We start from the raw sequence: 19,517 nt of genomic DNA, 5'->3' as shown, positions 1-19,517 counted from the left end.
TGGGAATTGCAGGCCTCAATACAGAGAAGCATTACACAAATGTAATACTGTGATAACTGTTTAGGCTCTACTGGATAGCGATGGCATCCTGGCTTGACAAGCAAGGCCAAAGTCTAATGACTGATGGACAACAACACCTTCTGTGAACTGTGCTTATTTGTGAGTATAACTACATCATCACTAGGTCCACAGAGACTAAACTCCGATGACTCCATCATCTTGGCAGGTGGATTTGACAAAGGCGAGGAGGGGAAGAGCATGTATGCAAAGCAGAAGTGAGCAGTTTGACATCTGATAACTTAGGAAAACCAGGTTTGTACGCTTTCAAAAAGGATTACCGTAAAAAGAAGTGACACGGAGTCAGTCTCAAATAATAATCAGGTTTACTGGATTATTTGCACAGGAGAGACAGGGTGGTACAGTGACAAAAATATTCTCTACTGGTAATACAAAATGTTCATCATTATAACAGACAGTTTATCTCTTATTAAGCCCACCCCACAATATGATATCAACATGAACAGGGGCAAAGGCTCATTTTGGTGGCAAGGTTGTCTGTTCTACGGCATCATAGATAAACTGTAGCCACAACTTTCATGGGTAAGAAAGAGTAGGCCAGGGAGCAAGGACATCTTATCTTAGCAGTTACAGAACTGTCCCTTCTGAGCAAATACATCATACTTTATGCAATTATCCAAAGTGATACAATACAATAATCATACAATAATTATAATCTAATAAACTATCGATTATAAATTATCCATCAACATCTTTGTACAGTGTTCAAGAGGAGGCGGACACAAGAATGGTGTTACATGCCATACATCTTGCACAGTCATATCCTCGCATCATTGTGCGGTGTGATGATACAGATGTGTAAGTACTGCTCATTTATTATGCAAGCAAAGGAATGTTTGGTTCATCTGCAGTTTTCGGCAAAAAGAAAAATGAAAATGGTCGAATGTGCACCAACTTGGATGAACTGAGGTTCATAATTGCATCAACAACAGATGCAGGCTATGCAAAACTTCCACCAAAAGAGGATGCATTTGAACAACATGTACGAAGAGCAATGTACCAGACAGCGATATGGCGCCACAGTCACATCCCTATCCCGTGTTGATCACATGACAGATACTGTGTACCGATTTGCATGACGTTTGGATAAAATCTGTAGGAGTAAAAGGGTTTTGCACAAATCAGCCTCCTGGTGGCGCTATAACAGGCCCATGTGAAAAGTTTGGGGCAGAGGTTCTGAATATTAGGTTACTCACATACTCAGTGTACATCCACCTGGACTTATTTTAACAAAATATGATGACCATCATAAACTTATAGGCTTACAGTCACCTATGTTTCATTCAGAGTGCTTCAATTTGACTGTTTCAGAGAAGGGGTATGTCTAAAGAAGTCTCATTTGCAATAAAACTATTAGATCTCTCCACACAACCACTGGTTATTGTTCAAAAGCATCTTAGGCTATGCAGTAACAGCTTATCTAACTATATAAATGGCGAGCGACTTCCGCACCCTAGGTGCGACACCCCACAGCTCTGTTATCGAATAAACAACGCACCGCCAGACCACATGTCGCCAACTGACTCGCCACGGCGGCCGCGCTGAATTTACGCGTCGCGTAGGGGACATCTCATTGCTCACTACACCTTTTCCACCGCGCAACATAATTAATTCTACTCACCAAATGTCGGACAAAACGGAAGGGGAGGCAGCTTCGTACCGTTTACCGTGCACACCACCGACACCGCACGGCGACGGGTTTCGCCGAAACAACACGAGCGGCCGCCATTGCACTCTGCCCATGTCCTCCACAACAGCACACACACAGCTCCTTTGCTTCAACCCCCCCCCCCTTCTTACGTACCTCCTTTGTTCCACCCAGGCCGTTACTTTCACTTCACTCATGTCTCGATCACAATATGTCCGTCCTTCACGTGCCATGTTCATCCCAAACACAAAAACAAACAGCCACAGCACAGCACGCTGCCCACGGTAATCTGGTAAACAAACCTGCCTAGGTTCATGACACCACAGGACTCGACAGTGATGTCATCATTATGCAACCCGGAAGTACAAATACCAAGGATAGGTCAGTGATGTCAGTCGGGTTGCCAAGTTTGCTGCCAGGTTTTAAAAAACAAGCGACAGAAACAAGCAAACCGTGCATGAAAAAAAAAAAAAATGCCGAAGGGGTCCGCCATGTTCCAGGGGGGTCCCCGGGGGTCCCAACACTCACAGGGGTCGGCGGACCACCAGGGGGTCCGCGGACCACCAAAGTAACAATCACTATTAACATTTTTTTTTCTTTTTTTTCTTTTTTTTTTTTTTTCCTTTTGGACACTTTTACTCCGGCGATTTGGGTACCCCAATATACACGCACCCACGCTGGGCCCCGTGCGCGGCTGGGGTTGAGGGGGGCGTAGCCCCCCGAAACTCTAGTTTGACATAAATGTATGGTTTATTTTGCAAATGAGAGAACGTAATGGAGTCCTCACTACAAAAGTACAATTTCCGCCTAAACTAAAGGTATGTTTAAAGGACTATATTTCAGTATTTCTTTTTTAGGTAAATTACATGCTGACTCTTTGGTGATGTAGGGTAGACACCTGGTTCATACCTCAGCACATTTGATGAGGATAGGAGTGAGCATTCTCAAGTTATAGCATTTTTGGTCACCTTTGCCCTATTCGGATTTGCCTTTTTCAGAGATTGGGGTAGTTCTAAAATAGCAAAAAAAACGAATTTTGCCCCAAAATAAATGTTCACAACAATCCATTTCATTAATGGGAGACCCTAAAGATAAGAAAAAAAAACATGGTTGTGTTTTGTTCTAACTCGGGTAGGGGTATCTCAAAATCTGAGAGCCTCTGCTACAGGACTAATATACTGTATGCATGCATCAATGCAGCATGGTCCATTCTATTCACTGTATACTGACTGTATACATGCATCAATGTAGCATGATCCATTCTATTCACTGTATACTGGCTGTGTACATGCATCAATGTATGGTCCATTCTATTCACTGTATACTGGCTGTGTACATGCATCAATGTATGGTCCATTCTATTCACTGTATACTGGCTGTGTACATGCATCAATGTATGGTCCATTCTATTCACTGTATACTGACTGTATGCATGCATCAATGTAGCATGATCCTAGTCTATTCACTGTATACTGACTGTATACATGCATCAATGCAGCATGGTCCATTCTATTCACTGTATACTGACTGTATACATGCATCAATGCAGTTTGATGTTTGTTTGTTTCAGTGGTGGAAAAAGTACCCTCATGTTTTACTTAAGTAAAAGTATCAACACTGCAATGTAAAAAATACTCTGTTACAAGTGAAAGTCCAGAATTCAAAATTGACTTGAGTAAAAGTACAAACGTATTGGTATCAAAATATACTTAAGGTACAAAAGTACACTGTATACTGACTGTATACATGCATCAATGCAGCATGGTCCATTCTATTCACTGTACACTGACTGTATACATGCATCAATTCAGCATGGTCCATTCTATTCACTGTATACTGACTGTATACATGCATCAATGTATGGTCCATTCTATTCACTGTATACTGACTGTATGCATGCATCAATGCAGCATGGTCCATTCTATTCACTGTATACTGACTGTATACATGCATCAATGTACAGTATGGTCCATTCTATTCACTGTATACTGACTGTATGCATGCATCAATGCAGCATGGTCCATTCTATTCACTGTATACTGGCTGTATGCATGCATCAATGTAGCATGGTCCATTCTATTCACTGTATACTGACTGTATACATGCATCAATGTATGGTCCATTCTATTCACTGTATACTGACTGTATGCATGCATCAATGCAGCATGGTCCATTCTATTCACTGCATACTGGCTGTGTACATGCATCAATGTGTGGTCCATTCTATTCACTGTATACTGACTGTATGCATGCATCAATGTAGCATGATCCTAGTCTATTCACTGTATACTGACTGTATACATGCATAATGCAGCATGGTCCATTCTATTCACTGTATACTGACTGTATACATGCATCAATGCAGCATGGTCCATTCTATTCACTGTATACTGACTGTATACATGCATCAATGCAGCATGGTCCATTCTATTCACTGTATACTGACTGTATACATGCATCAATGTAGTTTGATGTTTGTTTGTTTCAGTGGTGGAAAAAGTACCCACATGTTTTACTTAAGTAAAAGTATCAACACTGCAATGTAAAAAATACTCTGTTACAAGTGAAAGTCCAGAATTCAAAATTGACTTGAGTAAAAGTACAAACGTATTGGTATCAAAATATACTTAAGGTACAAAAGTAAAAGTACACATTGTGCATAATGTCCCATTTCACAAATTCAAAACGTATAAAAAATCATTTGAAAATAGCCGATCTACAAGCTCACAATGTGTCGCATCTCGACGCATTGTGAGTGGTTTGTTTTGTGATAACAATCAAAGTCTAAAAGGTAACTAGTAACTAAAGTAGTGGAGACGTAGTGGAGTAGAAGTAAAAGTACTGAAAACTGGAAATACTCCAATAAAGTAAAAATACCTCAAAATTGTGCTTAAGTACAGCACTTGAGTAATTGTACTTAGTTACTTTACATCACCGGTTTGTTTAATCAAACATTAGCTATGGATGTTGGGCAAGTGTCTTTTCCACTACAAGAACTTAATGAGTTGTGCCATGTCGTGAAACCTACTGCACGGGTTCCTGGTTTGTTTACAGGCTCAGTTTCAGGTACGCTTCACAGAACCTCATTTGAGAAACCCGGAACTCCAAACCCATACTTTCAATAGGCCCTATGCACAGCAGCCATATTGTAAGACATTCACAGGTGTTATCAATGATACTAATGAAGGCTCTGTTCCATTCTGGTCAGACGGAGTCAGGGTGCTGATACTGTGCATGTTGGCTCACTGGAAACACTCCCAAATGGCCCTTTACGGGTGTGTAGCTCTGAGAGTGTACACATGGAACCAAATGGACGCTTACGGGTCCATTTGGTTCCATTTGTACACTCTCAGAGTTATGGGGGTCGTGGAAATCTGAAATTCAAAAATCTGAGAACTACTGTAAATGGAACAGAGCCTTCATTAGTATCACTCAGTCTTACTGTGGGAGATGGCAAACTAAGGTTTTCATACATGGTGCAATGATGAGTCATATATGGACAGCCAACAAATCTACATAAACGGTTGTATATTGTATTAAGTGGAAGAAGGTTATTTTTAGATGCAGTCTGATAGTACATCAGCATAATCCATAATAGGAAGAATGAGTTGAAGAGCAAGTTTGTTTCTGACTGTAAGTGTAAAACATTATGAGCTTGTAGATCGGCTATTTTCACTTTTTAAATTGATTTTGTTATTTTTTTTCGGCCGTACCTCTCCCTAGTCCCTATAGGGGTGGTTGTGGTTATACTGGAAGCAAAAGAAGACAAAAAAATTCCATGGGTTCTGGAAAGTTTCAGGTTATGGAAGGTTCTGGGTTACCTTCAGTGGTGGAAAGTAACTAAGTACATGTACTCAAGTACTGTACTTAAGTACACAAAAGTATTTTTACTTTTACCATTTTCAATTGCTATACTTTACTTCTCTTCATCTCAGAGGCAAATATGGTACGTTTTACTACATTACAATTATTTGACAATTTCAATGACTAGTTACCCACTTCAGCCCTATACATTTCAGCCATTTGAAAATAGCCGATCTACATCGCGACGCATTGTGGGCTTGTAAATCTGCTATTGTCAAAAGGTTTTTTTACATTTGAAAACTTGTGAAGTGGGACATTCTGCATAATGAGCACTTTCTACTTTTGGTACTTTAAGTACATTTTGATACCAATACTTTTTTACTTTCACTCAAGTACATTTTGAGTGAACATTTGCTTGTAACAGAGTATTTCTACATTGCAGTATTGATACTTTTACTTAAGTAAACCATTTGGATACTTTTCCAACCACTTAAAAAGAGCCATTGGTCTGGTCTAGTCTTGCTTTCCGGGTTAGACGTGAATAATGGTGTTGAATGAACTCTGTGAACTGTTGAAGTTGTGGCGGACCGTGCTGTGTGACACTAAACCACAGATTAATACTTAAACAGGATTTCATTTAGCAGCTTATGTTACGTTTTCTTCCAAGTGGCATGGCCTACATGAACTGTTGTTACTATACTCACTAGTGTGAAATAACGGCATATATATATAATGAATGCAAGTTATGCAACGTCAATTGACAGAGTAAACAGTGACAATGACAGAGTACAGCAACTTGCAATGGGCCTGGTCAACAAGATACACTACACCACAAAGGCACCCATGTAGCTGTGAAACTACTTCAAAAACGTCAATGACGTCCACAATAGGCCCTATGCACAGCAGCCATAGTATCACTTCATTCACAGGTGTTACCAATGATACTAATGAAGGCTCTGTTCCATTTAGTGTAGCACAGTGGTTTCCACGACCCCCATAACTCTGAGAGTGTACAAATGGAACCTCTCAGAGTTACACACCTGTAAGGGGCCATTTGGAAGCCCATGAGGGTCCCTGGACCCCAACTGTAGACCCACTGGTGTAACAGAGTGTTTCCAGTGAGCCAACATGCACAATATCAGCACCCTGACTCTGTTTGACCAGAATGGAACAGAGCCTTCATTAGTATCATTGGTAACACCTGGGAAGGAAGTGATAATATGGCTGCTGTGCATAGAGCCTATCACAACACCAGAGGGAGCTCCGCATATCACGTTCAACCGAGATTTTGCTCTTAACAGACCTTGTATTGCACTGTACTTCCCTGTGCTCGTCTTTGCAAACTGTACCTATAAGGCTTAGTGCATAACTGCAATAGGCTCTATGCACAGCAGCCATATTATCACTTCCTTCACAGGTGTTACCAGTGATACTAATGAAGGCTCTGTTCTATTTAGTGTAACACAGTAGTTCTCAGATTTTTTAATTTCAGATTTCCACGACCCCTATAACTCTGAGAGTGTACAATTTGTACAGTCTCAGAGTTACACACCCGTGAAGGGCCATTTGGGAGTGTTTCCAGTGAGCCAACATGCACAATATCAGCACCCTGACTCCATCTGACCAGAATGGAACAGAGCCTTCATTAGTATCATTGATTACACCTGTGAATTCTTAAAATATGGCTGCTGTGTATAGAGCCTATTGGGAGGTGAAGCGGTGAACATTCAACGCCAGCGTCCTCACTTCCCACATACCAATGGGGGGGGCAAGCTAACACCGACCGACACATTGGACAATGTATTGTTCAGTGCCTTGCCCAAGGACACTTCGACATGCCCTATCTGAGTACCGGTTACATGGCGGCTTTCCGACATGTCGCCTTTCCGACGTTAACGAACCCTATACCTAACCCTCACCCTAACCCTAACCGCACGCGGAAGCCACTAGTCGGAGTGGCGAGATGTCGGCGTGGAAGACTGTTACCCTGAGTACCTGATCAGCTATTTTTTTTTTTAAATCATGAAGAAACATTGTAACACCACAAATCTGGTACCGGGGTCCCTGGCATAACACATTTTCGGATGGGGGGTAATACAAAATAATTGGAAACAAGCCCAAATAAGCAAGTACTCTTTAGAAACAAGCCCAAAAACCGCAATCCGCAACTACCAATATTTACAAGCAACTTAACAGAAAAACAAGCCCAAAGTCACTTATAATAAGCGGACATGGCAACATTGGTCACATCTCATACTGTCTGAGGACCTGACAGAAAGCACACATGGAGTCACATCTCATACGTCACTGCTAGTGACGACAGGGCCAATATTCTGCAGAATCCACGAGCTCAAATGGCCAATTTCAATACAGATACTATGTATTGATATTAAAAAGAAGATTTGCTTTTGAATACTTTGTCCAACAAAGTACTCAACTCCAGTATCAAAGTAGCCTACCAAAGTATCAAATATTACTCATCTTCAAGTGAAAATTGCCCCATCAAATTTGTACTTGAGGTAAAGTGCTGGAGTGCTTGGCTTTAAAACTATTTAGGTATTCAAAAGTAGGCCTACATGCTTTTAAATTTAGAGACAAATGACACATAATGTACTTTTTCCCCTCCTGAAAAATTCGAATATTTTTCTTTGAAATGTACTGGAGTGAAAGTCATTAAATCCAAAAATATAACTACTCTAGAACATGTATTCGAATACAGTATAGGCCTACTTGCCTTGAGTAAATGCACTTAATTACTTTCCACCACTGGTCTAGGGTTACAGCTGCTGTCAAACATATGAATGAACCATTATTGACTGACTGGACCACTGAAGCGTGTGTCAGCGGTTGCCTTGGACAACCCTCCTGTTGCTCGACAAAACCTTCCCTTCTGACTATGGGATACAGAGCCAAGATTGCTCTGCAAATATATTTTGAGTGAAATACAAAACAAATAATGAGTATATCCCAACCAATTATAGTTTTTTTCCTCTCCAATTTAGCCATTATGCCAATTAATTCCTTCCCACACACATTTGTGTAAACTCACAGTGTAATCCAAGGAGAACTGTAGTGAGAGTTGTTATGGAGTTTATCATTTCTGACATAGTTTTGCATTGTCTTCTTATTTACTTCAATTCATCAAATATTGGAAGATTGGATAAGGAATGCGACCCAAAAAAAATAAGAAAAAAAGTCCAATCCAAGGCTTCATGGGGTGATTAATTGATAGGGGAAATAAAGTCATTTTGGGGGTGAACTACCCCTTTACATTGATTGTCCGTTTCTTTATTGTCTCATAGGCTCATAATTTGTGAACTTATATAGCTTTATGCTACTACAGTATGAATCATTTGTGCATTTAAGATTAGGCCTGTCACAATTATTACATAATCATCTTAATTATTTGATTTAAACACTATTTTTTTTGGAATATCGTCTCATCGTCATAATCATTTCCATGTCCTACAAATGTTCATATTTTTTCAAAAATAGTGGAAATAGCTGATCTACAAGCTCAAGTCACATTGTGACACGTTTTGAGCTGGTAGATCAGCTATTTCCACTGCATGTTTTTGTATTGTATAAATTAAATAAAATTATGTGCGTTAATTGTCATAATATGTGCACCTTTTTCACGAAGCCTATAAGGCAAACCTTTTTTTTTAATGTATTCATAGTCTCCAGTCTTCAACGACAGAAACACAATCAAATAATTAATCGCAATTATTTGAGTGACAATTAATCATACAATTGTATAATTGTGACAGCCATATTTAAGATCAGTGGTGTAAAGTAACTAAGTACATTTACTCAAGTATTGTACTTAAGTACAATTTTGAGTTTTTTTTTTTTTTTACTTTAGTGGAGTATTTCCAGTTTTCATCTACTCCACTACATCTCAGAAGCAAATATTGTACTTTTACTCCACTACAATTATTTGAAAACTTTAGTTAGTTACTTTGTAGATTTTGATTATTATTACAAAACATACATTAACCACTTCAGCCATCTTTTGGACATTTGAAAATAGCCTACAAGCTCACAATGAGTTGCAATGCGACACATTGTGAGCTTATCTATCGGCTATTTTCAAAAGATTTTTATACATTTTATACATTTGAAAACTTGTGAAATGGGACATTCTGCATAATGAGTACGTTCTACTTTTGGTACTTTAAGTACATTTTGATACCAATACTTTTACTCAAGTAAATTTGGACTTTTCTTGTAATAGAGTATTTTAAGTTTAATTCCCTGATAAATGATTGACACCTTATGCAAAGCAGGGGGCGCTATTATTCCAGTAATCCTATCACTGTCCTACACATAGTGGGCGGATCTAGTTTCCATCCCACACTCTTACAATCCAGAGTGTTTATTTAACAACCAAGAGACCCGTGTTGCCATGTCCGCTTATTATAAGCGACTTTGGGCTTCTTTTTCCGTAAAGTCGCTTGGGTTAGTTGCGGGTTGTGGTTTTTTGGACTTCTTCTAAAGTGTAGTTAATTATTTGTACTTGTTTCTAAAGTGTAGTCATTTATTTGGACTTGTTTCTAAAGTGTTGTCATTTATTTGTACTTCTTTATAAGTGTTGTCGTTTATTTGGACTTCTTTATAAGTGTTGTCGTTTATTTGGACTTCTTCATAATTGTTATCGTTTATTTGGACTTCTTTCTAAAGTGTAGTTGTTTACCCTTTATTAAAAATGTATGTCTATAGCAGGTCTAGAAGCACACAACGAGTCGCTTCGCGCCACGCTGTGATTGTGGATCTGCTATTTTCACTACTTAATTTTGTATTTATTTATGGGAATTGTATGATTTTTTAATTTTATTTCTGAAATACAAAAAAAAAAGGAATAATTTTGAATTTATGAAAAGTTGTGACTTTTTTTTGTTTAAATGTTTTAAATATTTTCTTAATGTACGAAACAAAAACAATATATAAAAGATATTTACTCGCGACCCATGCAAATTGGGCTTTTGGGCTTGTTTTCCTTGACCTGTTTGCTTGTTTCTCTCGCAACATCTGGCAACACTGGTTAAATCAACACCCTGGAGTCCAAAGTGTGTGACAAAGGTAACAGGTTGCATCTCATAGTGTCTCATCATAAATGAACCATGGATTTTACAGTATGTTCGGCGTGTCTGTTGATCATGGATTTATCCTAAAGATCCGTTTGGATCACGTTTAGAAAGGGATCGAGTCTCAGAGACAACAAGAGGAATTTGCAGTTTGATCAAAAAGAAAAGAGGTATGTTTGTTTGTTTCGGACCTTTTGAGGAAATGGATCGCGAGACCGTGGTCTGTCACGACCGTCCTGGATTGAACTTCAACCTGGTGTTTGCACTTTCTCCCTTTTTGGTCCGTACATCTACATAAACGTTCAGATTTCAGATATAAAGTGCTTACCTCATGGCCACGGATGTTACAATTATGTCCGGGCCCTCAGAAGTACCCGTACCTTCCATATTAGTCCATAAAAAAAACATTTTAATCCGATTGATGGCCATTTTTTCCGTTTTTTTCTCTGTATGCTGTCAACTACGCGACCCTATCGGTTGGGAGATGAATTGCACTCTGATACGCTATAACTCTATGAAAAAATGGCCACGAATTGGATTACAATGCTTTTTATTGAACAATACGGAATACACGGGTACTTCTGAGAGCCCGTACGTAATTGTAACGTCCGTGGCCATGGTGTAAGCACTTAATATTTGGAATCTGAACGTTTAAGTAGATGTTCTGGCCAAAAAGGGAGAAAGTGCAAACACCAGGTTGAAGTTCATCCATGACTGTAGGAAATCCAAACTATTAATCATCCTTAACCTGCGTGATCGGATATGATTTGCTGCTACCTGTTTGTATAAACATCGTATTTATGTTGCCTTATAGATAAGATGTTACACCCTGGGTGTGGGTCTGATTATTACTGTGTTTATTATCAGTTTTCTCATGCTTTTGCAACTAGGCGAGAGTTTGAGATGTTGCGCCGGAACTGGTGACCTGTCGAATTCTGTGACCGTCCTTGGTTTGTTACTTTGTTTCAGGCGAAAAAAGGCGAATCGTTTCCCCACATTACTGTCACCAGATCGTCTCATGTTTACAGCCGATTTGCCTGCCCGTCCTCTCACGCGCGTGTGACAGTATGCACGGCTCTGGGTGATGGGTCACACACTCCGATGGGTCACCAAGTAGGCTGTGACAGTCTTAGGTTGGGTTAGCCCGCAGGAGCTAACGATAGGAGTTATAAAGTTGTTGTACAGTGCGATCAGATATCAGATGTGCATCTTTATGGACTGTGGATGGAATGAATGGATATAGACGCATCTCGGCTTTTATTCTCTTCTAGAATCAAACTAAAAGTCTCTCCAAACTGTAGCTCTGCAAACTGCTGCTGCTTTGCAAGTTGATTTATTGATTTATTGATTTATTGACTTCCCCACATCCATCTGACAGACAGACAGTGCATCCATTACAGGTAGTTTAGTAATATATCTATCTTACACCCTGTGCTTTGATACTCACGGGTTATGTTCCTTTTTTAACAGTTATTATACGTTTCACTTAATATCACTGTTAAATAGAAACCATTTCTTTAATAACTTGTAATACTGCAAGTTAGTATAGCTTAACAGCTTGAGAAATCAAAGACGCAATGCAATCCACAAGTGTCTGCAGTTCTCAATTGAAGAGTATATATACACACACACGCACGCACACACACACACACACACACACACACACACACACACACACACACACACACACACACACACACACACACACACACACACACACACATACATATGCTTTTTATTTTGACTTGCCTACAAAACCTTTGAAAAGCACTTTATTAAATTATGAGATGTCTACAAAGTTGGCATTTCAGCCTATTGGTGGCACTAGAGCGGGGGTCTTCAATGTTTTTTCAGGTCAATGACCCCTTAGCAGATAGAGACTAGCCAATCTACAAGTTCACAACCCTAGAATAGGGATGCTGGTTAAAAATAAAATAAAAATGTGATCACAAAGATTTGGCAGCCCCTCTGTAGTAACTCTGAGGACATTACTACAGAGGAAAAGTCATGGGGTTGCTCAAATAGTTGGATTTTGCCTCCAGGGAAGTATGGCATTATGCCCATTACATTTTGACTGGCTTTGTACCATTGAACATTTTTGGGATAAAGGATGCGCTATGGAGAAAAAAAAGGCCATGGGGAGCACCAAAATATTTGAGTGATGCTGATTTTTCGCAATTATGTCTTTCCTTGTTGAAAAACGTTCATACACTCTCAAACATTTTCCAAAAATAGCAGAAATAACCAATATACAAGATTACACGTTGTAAGCTTGTACATCAGCTATTTCCACTATTTATTATTATATATTTTTTTTAAAGTATAATGATTAAATATGTCAGTCATTCCTTCTTATACTTAAGTTATTTGTCATATCTGACCCGTGCAACTTTGGTTTACGAAGCCTAAAAGGCAAACAGAAATAATATTTTTATTCATTATGTTCCAATGTTCAATGCCAAAAAAAAAAACACACAATTAAATCACTACTCACAATTATTTGTATGACAATTAATCGTCAAGTTAAACGTTTTAATCGTGACAGCCCAACATGTGTGTGCATGACGGGTTCAAAGCAACATAGCATTTATATTCTGGGGGGGACATTCGCCAAAAATAGCTGCTGTATACAGTAACTGAGGTTGTAGATCTGCTATTTTTGGTAAATGGAAAAGGAGTACAGAGCCAACTCGGGTTCAGTTTACTAAGTATAGGCTAGAGAGGGTTTTAAGTGTGTGAATGTGAGATAGGGCAGGGCAGCTTTTATGTACTGTAGGTATGGTGCTAGTTGTGTGGTATTTGGTGACACTGACGTCCCTCTTTGTTATGCCAATGTGCTGCCAAGAAGAAGAAGAAGCCGTGTGTGTGTGTGTGTGTGTGTGTGTGTGTGTGTGTGTGTGTGTGTGTGTGTGTGTGTGTGTGTGTGTGTGTGTGTGTGTGTGTGTGTGTGTGTGTGTGTGTGTGTGTGTGTGTGTGTGTGTGTGTGTGTGTGTGTGTGTGTGTGTGTGTGTGTGTGTGTGTGTGTGAGAGCAGCAGTAGTATCTAGTTCACTCATGGAGTGGTGGGGGAGATAGGCAGTGTCTCATTTAAGTGAATGGGCTCTATTGGGCCTCTCTTCCTTACTTCCTTCACAGGTGTTACCAATGATACTAATGAAGGCTCTGTTCCATTCTGGTCAAACAGAGTCGGGGTGCTGATAGTGTGCATGTTGGCTCACTGGAAACACTCTGCTACACCAGTGGGTCTCAAAGTGTGGTCCAGGGACCCTCAGTATGTATTAATACGGGGCTCTGATCTTTGTTATCGCAGACTCAAACGGCCCACAGACTTCTGACTCCATTTCAGTGGCATGCGAGGCTGTATCTATTGCTCCATTTAATTACCACCTGGTACTACATCTCTTCCACTGCTCTTTTAACCTTTTAAGACCGGGAAAGCATTATTTGTGTCATTTTAAGATTTCTTTGGCTATTCAAAAATAGCAGATATTGAAGCTCATGAGCTTCACGTAGATTTGCTATTTTTGAAAAATCGTGAAAATGTGGGGGATTCTACTCTTCTAAATCCTAACAGCTTTTAGAAAAAACATTATTTTTTCATGTCAAGGACCCCCAAAATTATATGTATTTGGCCACGGACCCCCATGTCAAAGGGACCCCCAGAAGCAAAGATGTATATTCAAATATTTGCACAAACGTTCAAGATCTTTCAAAAATAGCAGATCTACAAGCTCATAGTGCGGCACCCGGTGCCGTGCTATGAGCTTGTATATCTGCTATTTTTGAATAGCCAAATAAATCAAAAAAATGACAGAGATGCGTTCCCGGATAGAATGGGTTAAAATCAATAACATTGGACATAAACCACATAGACAAACCGCTCAGAGGGGAATGAAACCCCAGGCTGATTTTGTAGTGTGTTTTCCACTTCAGGTTAAAGACATGGCAGACTAGCAAGCAACACGGCTACAACAAACAAATTAATAATGAGTGTGTGTGTTGGATGTTTGTGTCTAGAGCCAAGGGCCAATGTCGTACTGACACACCTAAAATCTAACACACCCATTTGTAATTTGTGTCTCTGTGTTGCTTACGTCTCCGTGTACTATAAGGTCAGTGTTATGTTTTTTACCCAGGTCTATAACACCAATTAAAATGTTTTTAATTGGAACTGTCTTAAAAAGGAATCCTGTAGATCTCAGGATCCACATAGTAGCAGCTGAGTGGGTCTGTTAAATCACTGGTTGTCAAACGTTTTCTTTTTTTTTTAAAGTACCCCCATGAGTGTACACACCTGTAAGGGTCCATAGAGTCCACAGAGTTATAGACCTGCAAGTGTCCATTTAAATATAATATTATAATTAGACCTATTTGATCCCGTGTCGGGAAAATGTAGTTTTCAGCTTCACCCAGCTGATTGCTGGCCAAGCGGTCAGACTCGAGTGCGGGGGGGGGGGGCAGAACCCAGAGGTTGCATTGAAGCGCATTAGACATGCTGGCCATTCAATAGGTACTGCAGCTTAAAACGGCCTGGGGCCACTGTTACGAACGAGCGAAAGCGGTTTCGACCAATGGGCTCGACTTGTGGGGTTGCGCATGGAGGTGACGCAAAACGTGTCGCAGAAGCCCCAAATAGGCCCCGTCGGTCACATTTCCCAACCCGGAAGAAGGGGTGATTTCGGCCCATGCCCTGGGTGAGCAACTCAATGCAAGCTGGATGGGTGGGGATATCCGGTGCCCTCTCTATTATTTTGAACTCTATGTTTCAGTGTCTTGCTCAGCGACACGTCGATACATTGCTGGGGCCAGGAATGTGGAACCCCCTCAAGAAGCCCATATGGTCCCTGGACCCCAGTTTGAGAGCCTAAATTATCATTATAAACTGTCATTTATTATTATTATTTTTTGATTTTTTTAACCACTTTTTAACCTGGCCTGCCTATGTTGGGCATGTCATTAGGCTCTATGCACAGCAGCCATATTATCACTTCCTTCACAGGTGTTACCAGTGATACTAATGAAGGCTCTGTTCCATTTAGTGTAGCCCAGTAGTTCTCAGATTTTTGAATTTCAGATTTCCACGACCCCCATAACTCTGAGAGTGTACAAATGGAACCAAGTGGACCCGTAAGGGTCCATTTGGTTCCATTTGTACACTCTCAGAGTTACACACCCGTAAAGGGCCATTTGGGAGTGTTTCCAGTGAGCCAACATGCACAATATCAGCACTCTGACTCCGTCTGACCAGAATGGAACAGAGCCTTCATTAGTATCATTGATAACACCTGTGAATGTCTTACAATATGGCTGCTGTGCATAGGGCCTATTATAGGCAACATTATTCCACAATGTCCAAACTTTTTCAAAATGTTTACCAAAAAAAAACAACTAATAGCAGATCTGAAAGCTTAACACATCACGTCATCGCACAGCTTCGTTCTAGACATAAATCTAGAACCTTTGCTCTATATGGACATGGCTGGTTGATATAATATTTGCCTCGCCGCTGGCCAGGAATCGCTGTTTGTGTGCATTGCTGTGCAGTGTAGCGGTGCTGCACTGTACTGTATGTCATTTGTTAAAGGTATGCTTCAAGGACAAACATTGCGAAAGGTGAAGGCAGTTCTGTGTTTACAATGTGCCCATTAATCAGAGTACAAAGCAAACTGAAAAAGGAACCACTCTCACTCCACGTCACGTAGATCTGTAAATGGTAAACGATGACTTTTTTTTTTTTTTTTAAGATTTGTTTTTGGTATTTTCTTTTTATTGTTTTTATTGGAGAGGGACAGGGAAAGTATGTCGACAGGAAGAATGGGGAGAGAGATGGGGGAAGACATGCAGGAAAGGCCGACGGGAACGGGACGCGAACCCGCGGCACACTGCTATTAAGGGTTTGCAACCAGGGTGCCTAGACCGCGACGCCACGGTCTAGGCCATAAACGATGACTTTTATAGCACCTTTTATCCAAAGTGCTTTAACCCTTTAAGAACCTGAAGCCGATTCTACTTGTCTCCTAAATCCCTCAAACTTTTTCATGTCAAGGACCCCCAAAATTATATGTATTTGGCCGAGGACCCCCAGCTCAAAATATTTTGTTTCAGGGACCCCCCAGAAGCAAAGATTTTTGAGTTAACAATATTCGCTTTAAAAATATATATATTCAAAGATTTGCACACATTTTCACGATTTAAAAAAAATAGCAGATCTACAAGCTCGTAGCGCGGCACTCGGTGCCGCGCTATGAGCTTGTATATCTGATATTTTTGAATAGCCAAAGTGTAAAATAAAGCTTTTTAGCTCAAATCTAAAAATGACACAGTTCCAGGTCTTAATGGGTTAAACCGGTGGTTCTCAAACATTTTCGCGCCAAATTAATTATTCATTATTAGTATTTGTCCATGGACCCCCATCTAAACATATTTTTTTGCCAGGGCCCCCCGTACCAGGTTTGTGTTAAAATATTTCAAAAAAATATTTTCAAGATGTTTGAAAATAGCAGATCTACAAGCTCACAGTTGTGAGCTTGTACATCGGCTATCTTCAAATAGCCAATGCATATACAGTAGGTTTTAAGTGCTCTTAATGTGGCCTATAGTCGCATCTTTTGGGCTTGTTTTCATAGACCTGGTTGCTTATTTCTCTCGCAGAATCTGGTAACACCGGGCAGCATCCTGCTCATCTGCAGCAGTTATGGGTTCAGTGTCTTGCTCAAGAACACTTAAGACACTGAACACAGTTGGAGCTGGGGATCGAACCGGGGAACCCAAGCGGTTCCCATGCGGCCGCTGAGCCGCAGTAGAACGAACAATGCCAATGATGGAAGTACTAAGATATTTTACTAAAAGACCCTGTAAAGTAGTAAGATATCTTCTCAGTTTGTAACGCCACCAAATAACCGCAATAGGCTCTATGCACAGCGGCCATATTGGGAATGAATTGGGCCCCTTCCTTACTTCCTTCACAGGTGTCCAATAATACTAATTAAGGCTCTGTTCCATTTAGTGTGGCATAGTGGTTGTCTTATTTTCAAAGGACCCCCATAACTCTGAGAGTGTACAAATGGAACCAAATGGACCCTTACGGGTCCATTTGGTTCCATTTGTACACTCTCAGAGTTACACACCCACCATAAGGGACCATTTGAGAACCAAAATGGAGTGTTTCTAGTGAGCAAGCATGCACAAGATCAGCACCCTGACCAGAATGGAACAGAGCCTTCATTAGTATCATTGGTAACACCTGTGAAGGAAGTAAGAAGAAGCCCAATTTTTTTCCAATATGGCTGCTGTGCATAGAGCCTATTACATGTTACAATTTAGGTATTTAGCAGACACTCCAGAACGACTAGGGCTGTCACGATTACACATTTAAGTTGACAATTAATTGTTACTCAAATTGCAATTAACGATCTAATAGTGTGTTTGGTATTGAACATTGGGACATATGAATACAAATACAATTTCTGTTTGCCTTTTAGGCTTCGTAATCGAAAATTGCACAGGGCAGATATGACAAATAACTTAAATCTGCAAAAAAAATATTGACATTTAATAATAATTTATTTAAATAGTATTCGCAATGCATTGCATGCTTGTACATCTGCTATTTCTGCTTTTTTTTAAATATTTGAAACTGAACATTTTTCAACATGGAGACAATTATGACTTATACAAAAATATAATTATATATATAATATAATTGCAATTATCTCAAATAATTGCGATTTAGATGATTTATTATGTAATAATTGTGATAGGCCTAAGAACGACTTACAATAAACAAGGTTAACACATGCATATAATTCAGAGAGACAATGTTGTTAAACCTAGCATGATCTATCTAAACGATATATACTATCGAAATAGCAATCTGTAGTTGAAACTATAGGACAGCAGTTAAACGATGAACCCAGCATCAGTCTAAACTCTAAAGTAAACAATATACTATCAAAATAATAATCTGTACATTGAAACGATAGGATACCAAGTGAACAATGCATCTATAGTATCTGTTTAAGTAACATCCTATCTAAATTACATTCTCAACATTACTCAATTGTTTGTCTCTTTTTCTACGTGTTATAAACTACCCATCCACATTTCTTTGAAAAAAAATAATATATATATAACAAATAAAATACTGGCGTACATGAATAATGATAACTTAATGAATTGAATGGCGCGAGGTTCTTGTGTATTCTGCTTAAGGTCAAGCACTAGTGTGCGTGATCTCGTAAAACGTGCACAGGGTTGCTGTGTGTGCATGCATGTGCGCACACACACACACACACGTATATGGGCATGCATAGGTGTGTCTCTGTGTGTTCATGTGCACATGCACAGTAACCTCCTGGTGTTAATTTGACTGAGAGTGTACAAAGAGAGTGAAACGTACTGTGTGTGTGTGTGTGTGTGTGTGTGTGTGTGTGTGAGAGAGAGAGGGGGGTGTGTGTGTGTGTGCGCATGAGAGAGAGGGGTGTGTGTGCAGTTTCACAACAGTTGAGTGTGTCATGTTATATTGGTTTTGTGGAGGAACTGACTCAGTTTTATCACCAAACACTCACTGATACGAGAGAAGCGATGTCATTCCTCTCTTTCTTTCTCTGTGTCTGTCTCTCTGCCCCCCCTGTCTGTCTGTTTCTCTCTGTCTCTGTCTCTGTCTCAGGGTCAGGGGGGTGACATATTGTTGTCCTGAGACAGACTGACTAGATAGAGTCTATCTAGTCATGTAACAATACAGTGTTGTGCTCCAGTGCTGTTGACCCATTTTAGACCGGGTCAACAGTTCAGTTCACATTCCACAGCCAGGCAGATCATCATTCTGCTACCGCACCATTATAAATAATGTAGATGGAACTAAATCATGTCTAATAATCTACACTGACAAGCTGAACAGAA

At 39.9% G+C, this 19,517-nt stretch overlaps 1 protein-coding gene across 2 annotated transcripts in view; it reads left to right on the top strand.

Annotated features, from left to right (window-relative positions):
* The first annotated feature begins 10,627 nt into the window (after positions 1-10,627).
* cgna (cingulin a) overlaps positions 10,628-19,517 on the top strand; it is a 65,733-nt gene continuing 56,843 nt past the window's right edge. For both annotated transcript variants that reach the window (XM_084052946.1, XM_084052945.1), the window contains exon 1: positions 10,628-10,787. The gene's annotated coding sequence lies outside the window, so the exon portion shown is untranslated. The remainder of the gene's footprint in view (positions 10,788-19,517) is intronic.

The sequence above is a fragment of the Gymnoscopelus microlampas genome, assembly GCF_963454915.1.
Source record: "Gymnoscopelus microlampas genome assembly, chromosome: 3".
NCBI classification, from domain to species: domain Eukaryota; kingdom Metazoa; phylum Chordata; class Actinopteri; order Myctophiformes; family Myctophidae; genus Gymnoscopelus; species Gymnoscopelus microlampas.
The sequence above is the reverse complement of the archived record's forward strand: the minus strand, read 5'-3'. Positions and strand labels throughout refer to the sequence as shown.